Below are 19,897 nucleotides of genomic sequence, written 5' to 3'. Positions count from 1 at the left end.
GCAGAGAGATATAATAACACGCAGAGAGATATAATAACACGCAGAGAGATATAATAACACACAGAGAGACATAATAACACTCAGAGAGATATATTAACACACAGAGAAATATAATAACACGCAGAGATATAATAACACACAGAGAGATATAATAATATGCAGAGAGATATAATAACACGCAGAGAGATATAATAACACGCAGAGAGATATAATAACACGCAGAGACATATAATAACACACACAGAGATATAATAACACACAGAGAGATATAATAACACGCAGAGAGATATAATAACACGTTAGACAGGCTACTTATGGAACAAGCACAGGAGGGTTAATATCAGTTACAAGGTTAATATCAGGTACGCATCACATGAAGGATACCCAGCTACAACCCTACACACAGCACCAATAAATCTCTATTCCTTTCTCTGTCCCACAAACTCCATTTCTTACGTCTCATATTTGGCCGATTCCACCAATGTGACGATGGAGATTATCCCCAGGAGAAGCGCGAGCAGCAGAGGTCTCTGGGAGAGAAGCATCTTTACAGATCTGTTAGAGAATGTTACAGGTTATCACAGGTGTAATAATACGCTCAGCACGGGACAGATCAGACATATCTGGGGGGGGGGCTGCACCCCGGGGATACAGTGTTACTTACAGTATAGTATCTAGTTATTACACGTGAGGAGAATTAGTGGGGTTTATATTGCAGAGAATATTTATAGACATTACATATAAAAAGATCAACATAGTAAAAATTACAGTTAATATAAAACATTAGAAATAATTGTACTTACAGCTGGATGGAGATGGGGCTGAGATGAGTAACCTGTGAATATCACCGGGTCTGTGTTACTATGGAGGGTGAGGTGAGTGTTATATACAGACTCTGATGGGAATGTGTCACTATAGAATCAGCAGACTCTGAGTGAGAAAGAAATCACATTATTTTATGGGTAAATATTTCCTCTCTCGGGCAGAACATTTCATGTCACATTTTTGGAAACAAACAGATATCAGAGTTTACTGACTGCCTCATGTTTATTTATTTATAAAATATTTTACCAGGCAGTAATACAGTGAGAGTTACCTCTCGTTTTCAAGTATGTCCTGGGCACAGAGTTAAGACAAATAATACATGGTTACAAATACAGTTACATAATGAGCAGGGTATACATTATATACAACACATTCCATGCACAGTTACAGATAATATATATGATGGGCGTACAGTATGTAACAGTTACAGACCAGATTAAAAATGTGAGACAGCCTTAGATTTAAAGACCTTAAACTGGTGGTGGATGTAAGAGTCTCTGGTAGGTTGTTCCAGTTTTGGGGTGCACGGTAAGAGGAGGAGGAACGGCCGGATACTTTGTTGAGCCTTGGGACCATGAACAGTCTTTTGGAGTCTGATCTCAGGTGATAGGTGCTGCATGTGGTAGGGGTGAGGAGCTTGTTCAGATAGCTGGGTAGCTTGCCCATAAAGAATTTGAAGGCAAGACAGGAAAGGTGAACTTTGCGCCTAGACTCGAGTGATGACCAATCTAGTTCTTTGAGCATTGATGTGTGTTATAGTTGCATTGGAGAACAAAACGACAAATTGAATTTTAGAGGGTGTCAAGTTTGCTAAGGTGGGTTTGAGGTGCTGAGCCATATACTATGTCTCCATAGTCAATAATTGGCATTAGCATCTGCTGTGCGATACGCTTTCTGACCAGGAGACTTAGGGAGGATTTGTTCCTGTAAAGTACCCCTAGTTTGGCATAGGTCTTGGTTGTCAGGGTATCAATGTGCATCCCGAATGTTAAGTGGGAGTCAAACCATAAGCCCAGGTATTTAAACTAGTGACAGGTGTTAGGGTGGTGTTAGCATTGGTTCTAATCAGGAGCTCAGTCACTGGAAGCTTTACAAATTTAGTCTTGGTCCCAAATACCATTGTTACAGTCTCGTCAGTGTTTTAAAACAGTTGGTTTGGTCACGTGACGACGGGGAGGTGAATGGCTGCTAAGTACCTGAGCTCCATTCCCACCGGCACTAGTTATATCAATAACTACAGCAATAGTGCGACAACAGCAACACAACCAGCAGTAAAGAATCTCTAAATATACCAGAATGGCATCTAACAAAATAGTCAGAAGAAAAACCCAGACAGTCTCTACTTATTTCAAAAAAGGAGAGACAGCAGAGGGAGACAGGCCTGAATCCCCTGCACAGCCCACCATGACAGACCCTGAGGGAGAAAATGCAAGTACTGCATCGGACGACATGGAGGTAATGAGGCGCAAGGATATGAAAGCCTTCTGCGCTGAAATGAAGCAATTTTTTAAAACAGAACTTTGGGCTCTCAGGAAAGATATTGATGCCCTTGGTGAACGGACAAATTCCCTAGAGGCTAAGTCTGATGAGACCGTCACTGCACTGGCACAAACCCAGAAACAAGTGACTAAGCTGGGGGACCAGGTCAGATTCCTAGAGGAAAAGATTGAGGACTCTGAGAACAGGGACAGAAGAAGTAATATCCGTCTAAGGGGGGTCCCTGAGTCTGTCACCGATCCGGAGGAATTTGCCACCAAGTGGCTAGAACAACTCTTCCCTGACAGGACGGACCGTGAGCTCCTGTTAGACAGATGTCATCGTGCCCTGAGAGGGAGACCCCAGGCAGGGGACCCCCCAAGAGACATTGTTATCAGGTTCCACCATTACCGCACAAAAGAGGAGGTCTGCAGAACCTCACTTGATCAAGTGAGATTCCAGGTGTTGCAAGACCTGTCCCCTGCCACCCTGGCCAAAAGAAAATCCCTAGCCCCCATTACAAAGATCCAGATTAGGTACCGGTGGCTATTCCCATGTGCACTGATGGTGCTGCGGAATGGGGTAGCACATACTGTACCTTGAGACGTCTGGAGGACGGCGAGGGATTCCTTGGCAAGCTGGGAGCAGGGGGAGCAGTGGAGGTCTCGCAGGCATCCCCACGAGCAGAGGCAGGAGATGCGGAGGCACCCTTGCCCACGTGGAGCAAAGTGGGGGCTCATCGATCAGCTGCAGGGGAAACGGGAGCAGCGGCGGCCTGCAACGGAGTCCTCACCCCATTCGGCGATCTGTATAGTTTCACCCGGAAGGAGACATCAAAAATGCACCCTGGGGTGACCCAGCTACCCCCCAGATCCTGTGGCTGCCCTTTGGTTTTGGAGCGGATCCGCCGCTGACTTTTGGATGGCAGCCATCTTACCTGCATCCTCCCCCATGCTCGGCGGGAACGGCCCTGGCTTTCACGGGCTTTGCCGCTGACGTCACTGTCAGGCGACGAGCCAGGAGCCGTGCTCTCACGAGAACACCACACGCACGGCAAGAGACTGCCCATGAGGTAGGGGGGGGTCCGCAGCCGCAGCCGCGGCCTTGGATGTGCATGGCGGGCTGAGCTGGGCTGTGGCTTGTGTCCCGTGTGCCTTCCCTCACACATAAAAGAGAAACGGAAGGGGGGGATGCAAGAGAAACGGAAAGGGGGGGTTTAAGAGAAACGGAAGGGGGGGGGATGCAAGAGAAATGGAAGGGGGGGTTTAAGAGTAACGGAAGGGGGGGATGCAAGAGAAACGGAAGGGGGGGTGTAAGAGTAACGGAAGGGGGGGGGGGTGCAAGAGTAACGGAAGGGGGGGGGAAACAAGAGAAACGGAAGGGGGGGGGGGGAAGCAAGAGAAACGGAAGGGGGGGTTTAAGAGTAACAGAAGGGGGGGGATGCAAGTGAAACGGAAGGGGGGGTGTAAGAGTAACGGAAGGGGGGGATGCAAGAGAAATGGAAGGGGGGGTTTAAGAGTAACGGAAGGGGGGGGGATGCAAGAGAAACGGAAGGGGGGTGTAAGAGTAACGGAAGGGGGGGATGCAAGAGAAATGGAAGGGGGGGTTTAAGAGTAACGGAAGGGGGGGGGATGCAAGAGAAACGGAAGGGGGGGTGTAAGAGTAACGGAAGGGGGGGATGCAAGAGAAATGGAAGGGGGGGGATGTAAGAGTAACGGAAGGGGGGGATGCAAGAGAAATGGAAGGGGGGGATGTAAGAGTAACGGAAGGGGGGGATGCAAGAGAAATGGAAGGGGGGGATGTAAGAGTAACGGAAGGGGGGGGAAGTCTCTGCGGATGCCTTGCGACTAAGGGGGTTGAGCCATGAGGATTACCCCATCGATGGAGTAGTAAAGGTGCAGTTAGACATTCCCCAACTGAACACTGGTAAACATCACCCCATGGAAGTGGAGGCCTTAGTGTGCCCCGAACCTCAGGATCACCCCAGCGCCCCAATCATCTTGGGGACTAACGCTGACATTGTACGCGCGGTGTTCCGCATGTATTTGCAAGAAGCGGGAGAAGCCCCGCTGCTGGCCCTAGCAGCCTGTCCCGCCCTCCAGGAGGTCTGCGGTAAGATTGCGACTGAAGAGGAGCATGGAGTACTCTATAGTCAAGAATGGGGACTGACTCAAATTCCCCCGGGGGAAGGACGAATGATGGTCGCTGCTTGCCACTACCCAAAACGACGGCCGGAGGATCAGCTCTTCTCCTTGGAAAGCGTGGCCCAAGACGAACAACGATTGGGCTTCGAAGTACTGGCCTCCGTCAAAAAATGGCCCGGGAAGATTCCGGACCGCCCCTGGTATACGTGCAGAATATCTCCCCTTATCCCATGAGTATTGATCGGCGTCAGCTGCTGGGTAGAATATACCCCGTGACCCCCGAAGAGAAGGCCTCGACGGAACGACCCAATTACTCCCCTCCTACCCCTGATTCGCGGTTGGAATTCGACTTCGGAGACTCCCCGCTCCCGGATGAATGGAGGAAGAGACTGCAGGTCAAGCTACAAAACCGAAGACGCGTGTTCTCCACTAGTGATATGGATGTGGGGTGCAGCCGCAGTGCCCGCCATACCATCCGCATGAACGACGCTACCCCCTTCCGGGAGCGCTCCCGTCGGCTCGCCCCATGGGACGTAGAAGAGGTGAGGAGATTACTCGCCGAGATGGAGGGGGCAGGAATCGTGCAGGGATCCCGTAGCCCTTACGCTTCACCCATCGTGGTAGTCCGCAAGAAGAATGGGACGCTTCGTCTCTGCGTGGATTACAGAACCCTGAACAACCGCACCATCCCCGATCAGTATACACTGCCCCGGATCGAGGATCTCCTGAACGACTTGACGGGGAGTAAATGGTTCAGTGTGCTTGACCTCAGGTCTGGATATTACCAAGTACCCATGGGCCAGGAAGACCAAGAGAAGACGGCCTTCATCTGGCCATTGGGGTTTTATCAATTTACCCGCATGCCGCAAAGGATCTGCGGGGCCCCGGCCACCTTTCAGAGGTTAATGGAAAAGACTCTCGGAGACCTAAACCTGCAAGAATGCTTAGTGTACTTGGATGACATTATAGTGTTCGGGCGAACCCTAGAGGAACACGCCGAGAGACTGATGAAGGTGCTGGATAGACTTCAGGAGGAGGGCCTCAAACTGTCTCTGGATAAATGCAAGTTCTGTCAGCCCTCCGTGACGTATGTGGGCCACATCGTGTCGGCTAAAGGGGTGTCCACCGATCCAGGGAAGATAGAGGCTGTGGTGAATTGGCCTAGGCCCAACAATGTCCAAGAGTTGCGGTCATTCTTGGGATTTTGCGGCTATTATCGGCGGTTCGTGGAGGGCTATTCCAGTAAAGCCAAGCTATTGAACAATCTTCTAAAGATGTATCCGGGAGAGACAGAACCAAAAGGGGTCACGGCGCAAACACCCTTTGGGGAAAAATGGACCCCGGAATGTGAACAGGCGTTCCTGAACTTAAAGGCCAGCCTCACCCAGGCCCCAGTCTTGGCCTATGCAGATCCGGAACGTGAATACGTCCTGCATGTGGACGCCAGCCTTAATGGGCTAGGAGCTGTCCTGCATCAAAAGTATGAGACGGGACTTCGCCCCATGGCGTACGCAAGCCGAAGCTTGACACCCAGTGAGCAGAACTACCCGGTTCATAAACTGGAATTCTTGGCCCTAAAATGGGCAGTGGTGGACAAGCTGCACGACTATTTGTATGGGGTACAGTTTGAAGTACGCACGGACAATAATCCCATGACCTACATAATTACGTCCGCCAAATTGGACGCCACGGGACACCGTTGGTTAGCTGCCCTGGCCAACTATAGTTTCAATCTTAAGTACAAACCAGGACGCACCAACGTAGGGGCCGACGCCCTGTCCCGCCGACCGGGTCTCCAACCCACCCCTGATGAAGAAGTATGGGAAGAGATCCCGGGTCCTGGGATCGTGCTCTATGCTCGGTAGCCGCAGTAGTCAATGATCAGGTGGCATTCTCGGAGCTACGGGTTGCTGATTCTCTGGGATGCCACTCACGAGCCATTCCCTGGGCCTATCAGAGCCGAGAAGGAATGAACATTACGGAAGATAACATCATCTCTTGGAAGGATTTAGTGCATTACCAAACTCAAGACCCAGTAGTAGAGCTGGCCCGTCAAGCGGTACAACAAGAAAATCCCTCTATACTTAAGCAAGCCCCCAAAAACTTGGTGAAACTACTGTTGAATGAGTTCGGGAAGTTTGAAATGGACAATTGTTTATTATATCGGGTGATTCCGTATCATAACCATCCCGACCGGCGTCAGCTGTTCCTGCCGGAGCGCTTAAGGAATATGGTTCTTCGGGCCCTTCACGATGACCATGGCCATCTGGGCATTGACAAGACATTTGGATTACTACAGGATAGATTTTACTGGCCTAGGATAAGAGAGTCCGTGGAACAGCATTGTCGAAGGTGTACCCGCTGCTTACAAAGGAAAACACTGCCCACCAGGGCGGCTCCCATGGCTCATTTGAAAAGTTCGGGCCCTATGGATCTGGTGTGTATGGACTTTCTCTGTATTGAGCCCGACAGCCGGGGCATTAGCAACGTACTAGTGATTACCGACCACTACACCAGGTATGCCCAAGCGTTCCCTACGAAAGATCAGAAGGCAGTAACGGTGGCCCGAGTTCTGTGGGAAAAATATTTTATTCATTATGGATTACCAAATCGCCTCCACTCTGATCAGGGCCGGGACTTTGAGAGTACGCTCATCAAGGAATTACTAACACTACTGAACATTGCTAAGTCACGCACCACCCCGTTCCACCCCGAAGGGGATGCTCTGCCCGAACGGTTCAACCGCACCTTGCTGGATATGTTAGGGACCCTAACAGGCTCACAGAAAACGGAATGGAGTAAGCATGTGGAGACATTGGTACATGCTTATAATTGTACACGGCATGAGTCCACAGGGTACACCCCGTACTTTCTGATGTTCGGAAGAGAAGCCCGATTACCGGTGGATGTGCGGCTGCGGATATCTACCGATGGGGTATCCAACAGAACGCACTTCCGTTACGTACAGCGGTTACGGGATAGTCTGCAGCAGGCCTATAAATTGGCTGAAAGAACGACAGCGCAATTGAATGTGGGAAACAAAAGGCGCTACGATCACAAAGTGCGTCACAAGGAAATTCGCCCAGGGGATGCTGTTCTTCTACGCAACTTAGGTGTCCCCGGGAAACATAAACTGGCTGACCGTTGGCGAGAAGGTGTGTACGAGGTGGAGTCACAGATGCCTGGCCTTCCCGTGTATCGGATCAAGGACTCCGAAGGCCGTGTAAAAGTGTGGCATAGTAATCACCTGCTTCCCATACCTCAAGTAGGGAATGACGAGTTGGAAGTACCCACTATATCAATAGATGGAGAAGTTGGAAACCCAGAGGATGGCTTAGAGACTGTAACACATGCCACCTCTGAGAATCCGATGGAAGGAACCTCTCAAAGGGGCCTTCCGGCCGCGGGGGCATCTCCCGAAGGAGCTACGGGTAAAGAGCCCCTTGGCCCAAAGACTGACAATCTGAATCCAATGAGTCGGTCATTAGATCCACAGAGCCCGTGTTTCACACCACAGAGAGACTTTGCAAATGCTAGAGACCCCTCCAGGGTAGAGATGGACACAACAGTTGAGGCTGGATACTCTGCGGAGGAAGCCGAGGAGGATCAACCTCGGCGAAGTCAAAGAACCAGTCAGCCTCCCATGAGAATGGCTTACGATCAATTCGGGGCACCCCATTATGAGGCTCAGCAGTGGGCTCGGCATAGAATGCATTCAGTGGTGGTACTGTTCAATGAAATGTATAACCTAATTTAGGGGAGAGGGGCTGTGAATACAAGTTCAAAATATATGTTATGTAGTGTAGTCCAGCGGGGACGTTGGATTCTGGGGAGGGGAGAATGTAAGGATGTGTTAGGAAATGTGTGAGTATATATGTGTGGGTTCCGCGCTGTTATTAATGCAGGGCGCCGCCATACTGTTTTGCAAGGTTGCGCATGCGCGAGAGAAGCACGCGAACGCAAACCAATAAGGAGGGACTTTGGGGTTGAACCTTAACCCTGTGAACTTTGGAGAAGTCAGCTGAGGCTGGGAACCAATAGGGTGTTCGGGTTTTGGAGAGGAGAGAGACAGGAAGCGTGTGGGAGGAGACACGCTAGAGAGAGGTGAAGGAGAAGGTGGCGGAACCTCGAGTGTGCGAGCGGAGGGTCAGTGACCCTTCCACTTAGGACAGAGACATCCCCCAGCCCCGAGGAGTGTTCCCCCGTCACCGTAGGGTGCTGCTTTTGTAGGGACGGCCGTAGTACGTAGGGAAGGTCCCGTTAGTGCTGGTTCAGCGCCAGAGTTAAAGACGCCATCTTGGTCTGGGAGCGGACAGCGGAGCAGATTCGGTGAAAGGTCTGGAACGACACTATGGACCCTTTTTGAAGAGGTGTGGTCACCGCAGTGACCGGGAGGTATTTGTTATTCATCAAGTGCACCTACACCGGTCACCAGGCGCTGATCCCGCCTTGCATTAACTTAATGGGGCACTAGTGTGCTAGCAGACTGTTAACAGTAAATACTGGTCACAAGGACATACTCCATTGGAGCGTGGCAGAGCCACCTGTGTACAGGACGATATCCCTTTTAAGGTGTGGCCAAGCCACTGTATGAGAGACTATGAATATAGAGTAATAGAGTCAAATGCATGCGGTGTATATTCTGTGTTAGCTTATCAGTTAGAGAAATAGTAAAAGGTTGCTTGTTGCACAAATATGGTTTGGTATGTTTCTTACTCAGGGTAGATCTTCTATAATGGGGATCCTGGGTAAGTGGAGGCGCTGCATCACGTTAAAGGCGGGTAATACCCCAAGCTCCCCACCAGCGGAGGCTTAGAGCTCCTGGAGCCACAGGTAATATACAGCATCAGTAGTTCCTTTAGTCAGGTGTTCAGAAAAAGGGCTACATGTTATTTATGGTTCATATGTTATATTGGGTTAATAGGTTATGTAACGGGTATTCCCCCCCCAATCACAGATCTGATGTGGGTGCAAGGAAAACATACAATGTTACTCGGGTGTGGTGCGTTACCTGTTGGCTCGCAGGAGGGCTGAGCTTCCGCCACGGGGAACCTGGGGCAATTTTACTAGGGGTAACCACTTACTCAATTCAGCGCCTCCACCTGCGATGGCTCCCACCAGAGGGGGAGTGGTTCCTCGCAGGACAATCAATAATAACATACACGGTGAGGTATAATAACTAAGGACTTTACTAACATGCAAACAACATATATCACTACAATACAATAATATAACCTGTGTCCCTCTCTAGAGGAGACACTAACCTTGACGTCTCGCAGGACGATTCCCCAACACCAAGTGATCCCACCCAGTGTCCAAAGAACCCCACCCAATGTCCCGCACTCCTACAGAGAGTCAAGGGTGACTGCGCAGTCACTAATTACGCTAAGGGGCCCGTTGGTGCACTTATGACTGTATGGTACCTGCCGAGCACTCCGGTACTCGGATCAGCAACTGGCTTCGCAAAGGGTCAGACGTGTGATGAATCCGTCTGATCCTCCAACCGAACTCCTTTGTACGCAGACCGCCAGGGCGGTCTCCCTCTGGAATAGTCTCTGCGGACCCCAACGTGGGTCCGAACCGCTTCACAGGAACCGCAGCGTCCGCTGAGTCCCTAACTAACACTTGGTACTAACGTGACAGGAACCCTAACCTATGGCCTGTCCCTGTGGTACCGCAACCTAAAGTGGCTTTGGGGAAAACTCCTAGAGGCCTACCGGGGTTAATAACCTGCCCCACTCCCTTAGCTCTTCCCAGCCTTGACTGTACTTACTAAGACCTAACGAGTCCCAGCGCCTACAGCAGCAAGCTGTAGCTCACTGGATGCTGCAGCCAACGTGCTGCGCAACAAGGTGCCTGCCTGTCAGACCTCACAGCACTAACAGCCGTGACTCTGACAAGGCAGCACTCTATACTAAGGGCAGCGTCCCTATCTTGGGCCTCCCTAAGCATTTACCCACTAAACTAGTGGGGAGTTGGGGCCTACCTGGGGTGTGGGTACCTATATGGGGCAGGAGCTGCACTCGCTCCCCGCACCCTTCCTTCCCTCACAGCTCCCTGACTCCAACTCTCTGTAACCTTTCTTTCCCAGCTCCCACTAATGTACGTGGCAGGGTCCCTAACCTGAGGGCTGCCCCTGGCAACACTCACCTTACTGGGGAGCTGAGCTATCTCGGGCCCTGGGGGTGCTGGCCTAGTACAGGGAATCCCTGACTCCTGTACCCTACCTCCTTCCCTGGGCTGCTCCGGTCTCTGACTGCCTAACGTGCTGCAACTGACAAAAACCCTGTCTGCACACAACATTGTTGCAACTCTGCAGCATGAGAAGCTGCCAGCTCTATTGGCTTCAATGCTGCCTGTGACAAGGGTGAAAGTGCAGTCCCCAGAGGCTGCTGGGAATTGTAGTTCTTGGCAAAGCTCTTTCTATGGGGACCGTGTGTGCGACCTTTACTGCGCATTGGCAAAGCTCGCGCCAAAACCAAGAGGGCGGTGCCCGCCGGGAGAAGTCGCCGTCCCCTTCCCCCACTGCCACAGGGGTAAGGCAGGGGGCAAAGGAAAATCAGGGGAACCGGGGGTGACCCCCTTACACTTACATATGTTCAGGATGTTAATTGTAGAACTAAATAACTGAGTTCATTCAACTACGGGGTATGTAGATGTAGCCAGGTCTCCCCTGCTGAGCAGCACCCCCCTCACCTGGTGTTCGATCGCGGGCGCCGCCGAGGCCAATGGCGGCCCCGCGCGGCGATCGAACAGGTGAGAGCAGTCAGGTCCCAGCTTGGGGGTTGCTGGGGACGCGTGCGGCCAGTTGCTAAGGCCGCACGCGCGTCGCAGGGCTCCCGGCGCTCCCGGAGCCGGGCGGGCAGGGCGCCGCCATTGCCCCTTAGTCGCGCATGCGCAGTTAGAGCCCCAGATTCAGGGCAGAGTCGCGCGAGGGCAGGAACAGGCCAGGAGAGTCGCGCATGCGCAGAAGTAGGTAGGGAATACAGCCAGTCTTTAGAGGGTCGCGCGAGAATAGGGATAGACAGGGAGAGGTTGCGGCGGCCATTAGAGGTTAGTGTAGGCGCAGGGACGACGCGCACGCGGCCCCAATGTAAGTACAGCCTCCACGGGACTACAGCTCCCATGAGGCTTAGGGCCAAGCACACCAGATGCTTCATAGGAGCCAATAGGGCTGCAGGATCTCTAAGAGGCAAGAGATACATTTCGCGGGCTTGGAGCACGGCAGTCAGAGTCAGGAGCCCAAGGAAGGAGGTAGGGTGCAGGAGCCGGAGACTCCCTGCACTAGGCCAGCGGCCCTAAGGCCCTAGTTAACCCTGTATTCCCCCAGGTTAGTGAGTGTTGCCAGGGATAGTCTCAGAGAGGGACCCTGTCACTCATGGTAGTCAGAGCTGGGGAATAGCCAGGGATAAAGGGGGCTGAGGTTAGTCTGCAGAGCGTTGCGGCAGGCGTTTAGGTGAATTAGTGGCACGAGACAGCTGGGGGGTTCATAGCGGTAACCAGTCCGGGGAGCCATAGCCCAGGGTCCGTGTTGCGAGTGGCGAGGCGCTGGGGGGGTTCATAGCTGTAACCAATCCGGGGAGCCATTGCCCAGGGCGGCGTTGCGCGTAGTACGAGGCAACTGGGGGGGTTCATAGCGATAACCAATCCGGGGAGCCATGGCCCAGGGCCCGTATTATGAGTAGGGTGGGTACAAGACCTACCTATATAGGATAGGCAACCCCGAATGCCCTAGGAGATTGACCCTTAAGCCACTTAAGGATGCTGTGCTATAGGGACGGCCTGTAGTGCAGGGTGTGTCACGTTGCTGTATCGGTAGAGAGGGACTCAGCGGATGCTGTGGTTCCAGTGACGGAGTTCGGACCCACGTTGGGGTCCACGGAGAATATCACCTGGAAAGGATCAGACGGAGGCATCGCACGTCTGACCCTTTGAGAAGAGTGTTGCAGGCCCGAGCATCGGAGTGCTCGGAAGGTACCTCTGAATTACATGTGCACCAACAGGCCTATTAGTTCATAGTGACTGCGCAGTCACCCATTGACTCTCTGCAAGAGTGCGGGACATTGGGTGGGGTTCTTTGGACACTGGGTGGGATCACCTAGTGTTGGGGAATCGTCCGGCGAGACGTCACGGTTAGTGTCTCCTCCTGAGAGGGACACAGGTTATGTTAGGAATGTGATGTGTCATATTACATGTTAGTAAAGTCCCTAGTTATTATACCCCATTGTGTATGTGATCATTGTGTTTGTCCTGCGAGGATCCACTCCCCCTCTGGTGGGAGCCATCGCAGGTGGAGGCGCTGCATCGTGTAAGTGAATACCCATAGTGTTGGGTTATACCCCAGGTTCCCTGTGGCGGAAGCTCAGCCCTCCTGTGAGCCAACAGGTAACGCACCACATTCGAGTAACATTGTATGTTCCTACACCTCCACAGTTAATCTGCGATTGGGGGGGGGGAAACCCGTTACATTTGGAGGCGCTGCTGAGAGAGACCTGGGGTGCCCTGTTCCATTTTTTTTCAAATTGTCCAAGTCCTATTTTTTTTTGTCCACCATGGTTGTCAAGTCCGGACACGAGGTCTTCGCCTGGGCCTTGAGGATAAATAATCTTAGTCCCCGCCGTGTGGTGGCTTTAGAAGGCGTTCCCGCCAATATATCTGAAGATGAGATCTATGAGCATATGCATAAAATCCCCGGATGGCAGCACGCTCTTCTTATAGACCTAGAGCTAGCTTCCACATCCTCGTGGAGATCGCGGCTTTTTGTCGTGTCATCATCGAGGGATATATGCCCGTCCGAGTCACCGTCCACGTTATTTATGCCCGGGTGTCGCCCTGAGGGTTACCCGTTAGTATACGCTGACCCCGCGCCATGGCAACTTCCTCCAAGTGAGATGCGTGCACGTGATACCGCTCCCAAGGCGCAGAATGATTTTGCAGAAAACCATCCGGGACTGGCGGGAAAACCAGAGCCCCGCCCCCGTAATGTGAGTGACTCAGTGCAGAGCGAAAACCAATCCCTTGTAAAAAGTGCCCTTCCTTTAGATTCCACCAGGGGGAGCAAGCACGGTTATCTTCAACCATACGTGGACGCTGTGATAGACACTCTGATCTCTGAGGATGAGATGATGCATGAGGATGAGATAGACTGTCAGGGGATACACCCTAATGTGTATGTGCCCTGGCGAGCGCCAGGAATAGATCTCCTTATGCTACTGTGCCCCTGCTTGCAAGAAGCCTATGACGGGGGAGCCGACATATCCCAAGTGCCACTAGACTTCAGGATCACCGAGGTAGATGGGGAGCCGTGTACACAATGCTTTAGCCCCACCTGTGACTGTTCTAGGGGAGCACTGAAGTGGGAGCCCAGATGTGATTGTTGCGGTGCAATTTTCTTGACGCCTATTGTACCCCAGCCTACAGAGCCAGCTAAGGAGCCAAGTGAACCCTTGGCGGAGAAGAGCGCGACTGCAGTGGAGGTACCGGAGCACGCCAGCTTCGTACCCACAACCACTGGCTGCATTTCAGAAGAATCTGGTGACTACCTTGCGGAGGATACTGTCATGATATCTTCCGGGGAAAAGGTGGAAGTCCCATCGGTGGCGATGCGCCTACCGGCGAACCACCCCAGTGGTGATGCAGAGGATACAGAGTCTGCTGTGGGTCCATGTACCCTGGAAGAGGTGTATTCCGATGTTGCGGACCCTGCTGTGGGCCCGTGGGCCCTACAATGGTCAGTCCGACCTACTACAGAGGTACCATCGGTCCTAGGCGTGGGACCAGTACCTACAGACAACCAGGGTGAGTCGACTGCCCCAGGGGTGTTGGGGGTGAGCCTCCAGGTGACCGCGGAGCACGATGGCTCCTTAAGTCTGGTCGCCCGGGCGAAGGGCTCCCCTCTGCATCGCGTCCTGGTGGAGGTGTCCTCATTGGAAGGTAGCTGTCCAGAGAAGAGAGTGGACCAGTGTCTATCGTCGATCCTTCCGGAAGAAGGGAAGCCCATCGTCAGCCAGCCGAGTGGTAAGGAACTCCCTTGTTCCCCACAGACTCCGATGGAGGTGGCCGAGAAGAAGGCCAAAGCCACGGTTCCTGAGCGGAGTGAGAGCCCGTGCGCTCCAACCCAAGTGGTCCTAGGACTGGGATCCAACGCTCCCGAAATTCGAGTCAGTGAGTGGACTGTTCCAGAAAAGTTGGGGACAGGTCCCGATACCACCAAGGTGGGAACTGACAGCGTCCCCGAGGACCTGTTGGCCACCGTGAATCACCGCAGGGGTAAGGTGTCTACTCTTTCCCCCCTGCCAGGTGAAACCGAGACATTGTCCAGTGCTCGCTTCTCAGTGGAAGCCTCGCCAGTATCTATGGACAAGGACTATGTGGCAAAGGAGCTAGTAGAAGTTGCCCCCTTTGCGCCTAAGAAGAAGCGGCCCATTCGTCAAGTAGTGGACCGAGGGAAAGGTCCTGGCCGCCTGGTCTGCTGCTTCCAGGCCATGGACGACCAGGTAAAGGCCGGGTTGAAGGACAATGTGCTATTCCTTCCACCAGGGGGAGGAAGTAGCACTGAACCAGTGACTGTTACTCCAGAGTGTGCTTTCCGCGAGATTCACTCCGGGGAGGCTCACGGACGCAAAAGTGAGGTACCCCCATCTGATCAGTTAGGGGCACCCCACAAATGGTCTCAGCAAGCAGCTGATACTCAGCTGGCCTCGGGTATTATGGGGTGTGATGTGGCATGTGTTGGTGAGGTTAAAGTCGACCTGATAAGTGTACCGGTTGTACCCTGCAATTTTTCATTGTGTAAAATTGTGCCATGTTATGTCATTCCCCAAGCGAGGGCGTTGGGTTTTTCACCATGGGGAGGATGTAGCCAGGTCTCCCCTGCTGAGCAGCACCCCCCTCACCTGGTGTTCGATCGCGGGCGCCGCCGAGGCCAATGGCGGCCCCGCGCGGCGATCGAACAGGTGAGAGCAGTCAGGTCCCAGCTTGGGGGTTGCTGGGGACGCGTGCGGCCAGTTGCTAAGGCCGCACGCGCGTCGCAGGGCTCCCGGCGCTCCCGGAGCCGGGCGGGCAGGGCGCCGCCATTGCCCCTTAGTCGCGCATGCGCAGTTAGAGCCCCAGATTCAGGGCAGAGTCGCGCGAGGGCAGGAACAGGCCAGGAGAGTCGCGCATGCGCAGAAGTAGGTAGGGAATACAGCCAGCCTTTAGAGGGTCGCGCGAGAATAGGGATAGACAGGGAGAGGTTGCGGCGGCCATTAGAGGTTAGTGTAGGCGCAGGGACGACGCGCACGCGGCCCCAATGTAAGTACAGCCTCCACGGGACTACAACTCCCATGAGGCTTAGGGCCAAGCACACCAGGTGCTTCATAGGAGCCAATAGGGCTGCAGGATCTCTAAGAGGCAAGAGATACATTTCGCGGGCTTGGAGCACGGCAGTCAGAGTCAGGAGCCCAAGGAAGGAGGTAGGGTGCAGGAGCCGGAGACTCCCTGCACTAGGCCAGCGGCCCTAAGGCCCTAGTTAACTCTGTATTCCCCCAGGTTAGTGAGTGTTGCCAGGGATAGTCTCAGAGAGGGACCCTGTCACTCATGGTAGTCAGAGCTGGGGAATAGCCAGGGATAAAGGGGGCTGAGGTTAGTCTGCAGAGCGTTGCGGCAGGCGTTTAGGTGAATTAGTGGCACGAGACAGCTGGGGGGTTCATAGCGGTAACCAGTCCGGGGAGCCATAGCCCAGGGTCCGTGTTGCGAGTGGCGAGGCGCTGGGGGGGTTCATAGCGGTAACCAATCCGGGGAGCCATTGCCCAGGGCGGCGTTGCGCGTAGTACGAGGCAACTGGGGGGGTTCATAGCGATAACCAATCCGGGGAGCCATGGCCCAGGGCCCGTATTATGAGTAGGGTGGGTACAAGACCTACCTATATAGGATAGGCAACCCCGAATGCCCTAGGAGATTGACCCTTAAGCCACTCAAGGATGCTGTGCTATAGGGACGGCCTATAGTGCAGGGTGTGTCACGTTGCTGTATCGGTAGAGAGGGACTCAGCGGATGCTATGGTTCCAGTGACGGAGTTCGGACCCACGTTGGGGTCCACGGAGAATATCACCTGGAAAGGATCAGTCGGAGGCATCGCACGTCTGACCCTTTGAGAAGAGTGTTGCAGGCCCGAGCATCGGAGTGCTCGGAAGGTACCTCTGAATTACATGTGCACCAACAGGCCTATTAGTTCATAGTGACTGCGCAGTCACCCATTGACTCTCTGCAAGAGTGCGGGACATTGGGTGGGGTTCTTTGGACACTGGGTGGGATCACCTAGTGTTGGGGAATCGTCCGGCGAGACGTCACGGTTAGTGTCTCCTCCTGAGAGGGACACAGGTTATGTTAGGAATGTGATGTGTCATATTACATGTTAGTAAAGTCCCTAGTTATTATACCCCATTGTGTATGTGATCATTGTGTTTGTCCTGCGAGGATCCACTCCCCCTCTGGTGGGAGCCATCGCAGGTGGAGGCGCTGCATCGTGTAAGTGAATACCCATAGTGTTGGGTTATACCCCAGGTTCCCCCGTTGCGGAAGCTCAGCCCTCCTGTGAGCCAACAGGTAACGCACCACATTCGAGTAACATTGTATGTTCCTACACCTCCACAGTTAATCTGCGATTGGGGGGGGGAAAACCCGTTACATATATGTGTATGTATATGTATATATTTATGTTTATATATGTGTGTATATATATATAGTCACATAGATATAGAGATGTGCACTCATTATAACTTAGGTACTGCTGTAAGTCGTTATGTAGTTAAAAATCGCGCTGAAGTTTAAGGTTAAAGTTGGTTATCAGTTCTGCGCCGGTGGGATTCACCCACGGCGTCGTACATGTGTTCCTCATATAGGTCCCTGACGAATCAGGACCTTAAACAAGTCCCAGGGGGGTCAATCCCGAGAAGGGAAAGCCGACCGTTTCGGAAGGTCAGGCTTAACGACCTGCCCTTTGGGCGTCAGAGTCCCACTCGGGGACCCCGAGGGGAGCTCTGGTTTTTCTTTTATTTTTTTTCTTCATTACAAAGCTGTTTAATTTATGTTTTGCATTTTGCTTTTCCCCTTATATGTTTTCCATTGTACTGTCTCCTTCTCCCTCCCTACCCCTCCCAATCCTTTCCCTGTCCGGACGGGGACGGTGCCAATCTGGACGGGACACAAGAACTATGCAGGTGGGCAACACCAAAAACGCCCGCCAGTTAAACAAGAGACAAAGTGGACTGGGTGAGTCATCAAACGTTAGCTTGTTACACTTCTCACATATTAAGTGATGGCGTTAACCCTTATATCACATAACGTTAAGGGCTTTAATAGCCCAACCAAGAGAAAAATAGCTTTCACTGACTATAAACGAAAACGCGCAGATGTCCTAATGCTACAGGAGACTCATTTTAGCAAGACCAACGCACCTAGATTCCTAGACAAAGACTATGCCCAGTTCTACCTTTCCTCCGCACCGGTCAAAAAACGTGGGGTGGCCATTTTGTTCCACAATAAAATCCCATTTGTAGCCCAAACTATTAAAAGAGATACAGAGGGACGCTTTGTTATACTAGTGGGCACGATACGGGAGCAATGCATCACACTGGCCACAATCTATGCTCCCTGCGAGCAGGACGCAGCCTTCTTTGAAGATTTTTTTCGGACTCTACGCGCCTTAGCGAAGGGCGGTGTAATACTCGCAGGGGACATCAACACGGTCATGCAACCAAAATTAGACAGATCAGGGAATATGGGCACGGTACACAAAAAAGCGGGGATCTCTTTACGCAAGGGCCTCAAAGACAACCAACTGACTGACATATGGAGAGAACTTCCCCCGACTGATAGGGACTATACGTTCTATTCCCACCCTCATGGCACCTACAGCAGAATAGATTACTTTTTCGTCTCTTGCCAACTGGTTCCTCTGGTCTCCCGAGCTGTGATCCATGATATTTCATGGTCTGACCATGCACCGATAGAGCTAAGGTGCGAGCACATCCGAACAGGCAGACCAGGAGCGAACTGGAAGCTCAACGAATCAATCCTAAAAATCCCTGAGATTTTTGAGACTATAAAGGAAGAAATAGTTCAATTCTTCCACACAAACACAGGCTCTGTAGATTCCCAGTTTGTATTATGGGAGGCTCACAAAGCGATGCTGAGGGGCATACTAATTAGCACCACGGCTAGGAGAAAACGGGAAAGGGACTCAAAAATTATGAAGCTTCAATCGAGATTACATTCCCTTACATCTCTCCATAAGAGTAACCCAGACCCGCAAACCCTACAAGAATTGAAAGATACCAAAATTGAATTGAACATGTTGTTGACCTCCAGGGCAGATAACGCGCTGAGTTGGTCTAAGAGGAAATTTTACGAATAAGCAAACAGGCCGGATACTATGCTGGCTCGAGCGTTAAGAGACAGACAAGTGAAGTTTAATATCCAAGCTATACGCTTAAAATCAGGCACCCCACGGCCAACCCTAAGAAAATAGCAGAAGAATTTGGTTCGTTCTATGAAACATTATATAATGGAGAGAAAGTGGCACATAACGCTAAAACGAGCGAGAAGCTGAGAGATTTCTTAGCCAGCTCAAAACTAGGGAGATTGACAGAGGGAGAGAGAGAGGCCATGGGCGCTGATTTCTCTATAGAGGAGGTGTCACAAGCCATTAAGGAACTCAAACCCTCAAAAGCCCCAGGGCCAGATGGCTTCTCGGGGCTATACTATAAGAAATTTGCCAAAGTACTAGCCCCTAGGTTGCTCCACGTGTTCAATGCAATATTAGCAGGAGCCCCCATCCCCAGAGAGATTTTACAGGCGTCTATATGATTAATCCATAAACCAGGTAAAGATCCGCTGGACTGCAAAAGTTATAGGCCCATATCCCTAATCAATACCGATATTAAAATATATGCTAAACTATTGGCCAATAGGTTACTCTATGTCTAATCCTACCCAGACTTATACACCCAGATCAGGTCGGATTCATTAAAGGCAGACAGGCAGCGGACGAATTATTGATCTGGTAGAATTGGCTAATAAAAATATCACACAAAGTATGCTGTTAAGTCTGGATGCAGAAAAAGCTATTGATATGATAGACTGGCCTTACCTGGAGGAGACGCTTGCGGCATTTGGCTTTGGGGATCAGGTGAGTAGAGCGATTCTCTCGCTGTACTCAGGATCTACCGCCAGGGTAATACATCAGGGCTTTCCATCTCTCCCCTTTCAAATTAAGAGTGGCACGAAACAGGGATGCCCATTATCCCCTCTTCTGTTCGCTCTATGTATAGAACCACTGGCGGCGCAAATTAACCTGGTCTGTAACTGTTTCATACGCTCATAATATATATTTTCTTTAACTGTGCACGCAATGTCTTATATATAATGTATACCCGGTTCATTTATGTAACTGTACTTGTAACCATGTATTA

The 19,897-nt window shown here is 51.9% G+C and overlaps 1 long non-coding RNA gene across 2 annotated transcripts; it reads right to left on the bottom strand.

Moving 5' to 3' along the window:
- Nucleotides 1-449: 449 nt before the first annotated feature.
- Nucleotides 450-10,706, bottom strand: LOC142491227 (uncharacterized). 2 transcript variants are annotated; one of them, XR_012800358.1, is made up of 4 exons: nt 9,869-10,706; nt 8,655-8,794; nt 804-930; nt 450-555 (listed from the first exon to the last, which is right to left on the bottom strand). It is a non-coding gene; the product is annotated as an uncharacterized LOC142491227 (long non-coding RNA). The 2 variants fall into 2 exon arrangements; XR_012800357.1 differs by lacking the exon at nt 8,655-8,794 and having other exon boundaries at nt 9,869-10,705.
- Nucleotides 10,707-19,897: the final 9,191 nt, after the last annotated feature.

The sequence above is a fragment of the Ascaphus truei genome, chromosome 3 (assembly GCF_040206685.1).
Source record: "Ascaphus truei isolate aAscTru1 chromosome 3, aAscTru1.hap1, whole genome shotgun sequence".
NCBI classification, from domain to species: Eukaryota; Metazoa; Chordata; class Amphibia; order Anura; family Ascaphidae; genus Ascaphus; species Ascaphus truei.
This window is presented reverse-complemented; position numbering and strand designations above follow the sequence as displayed.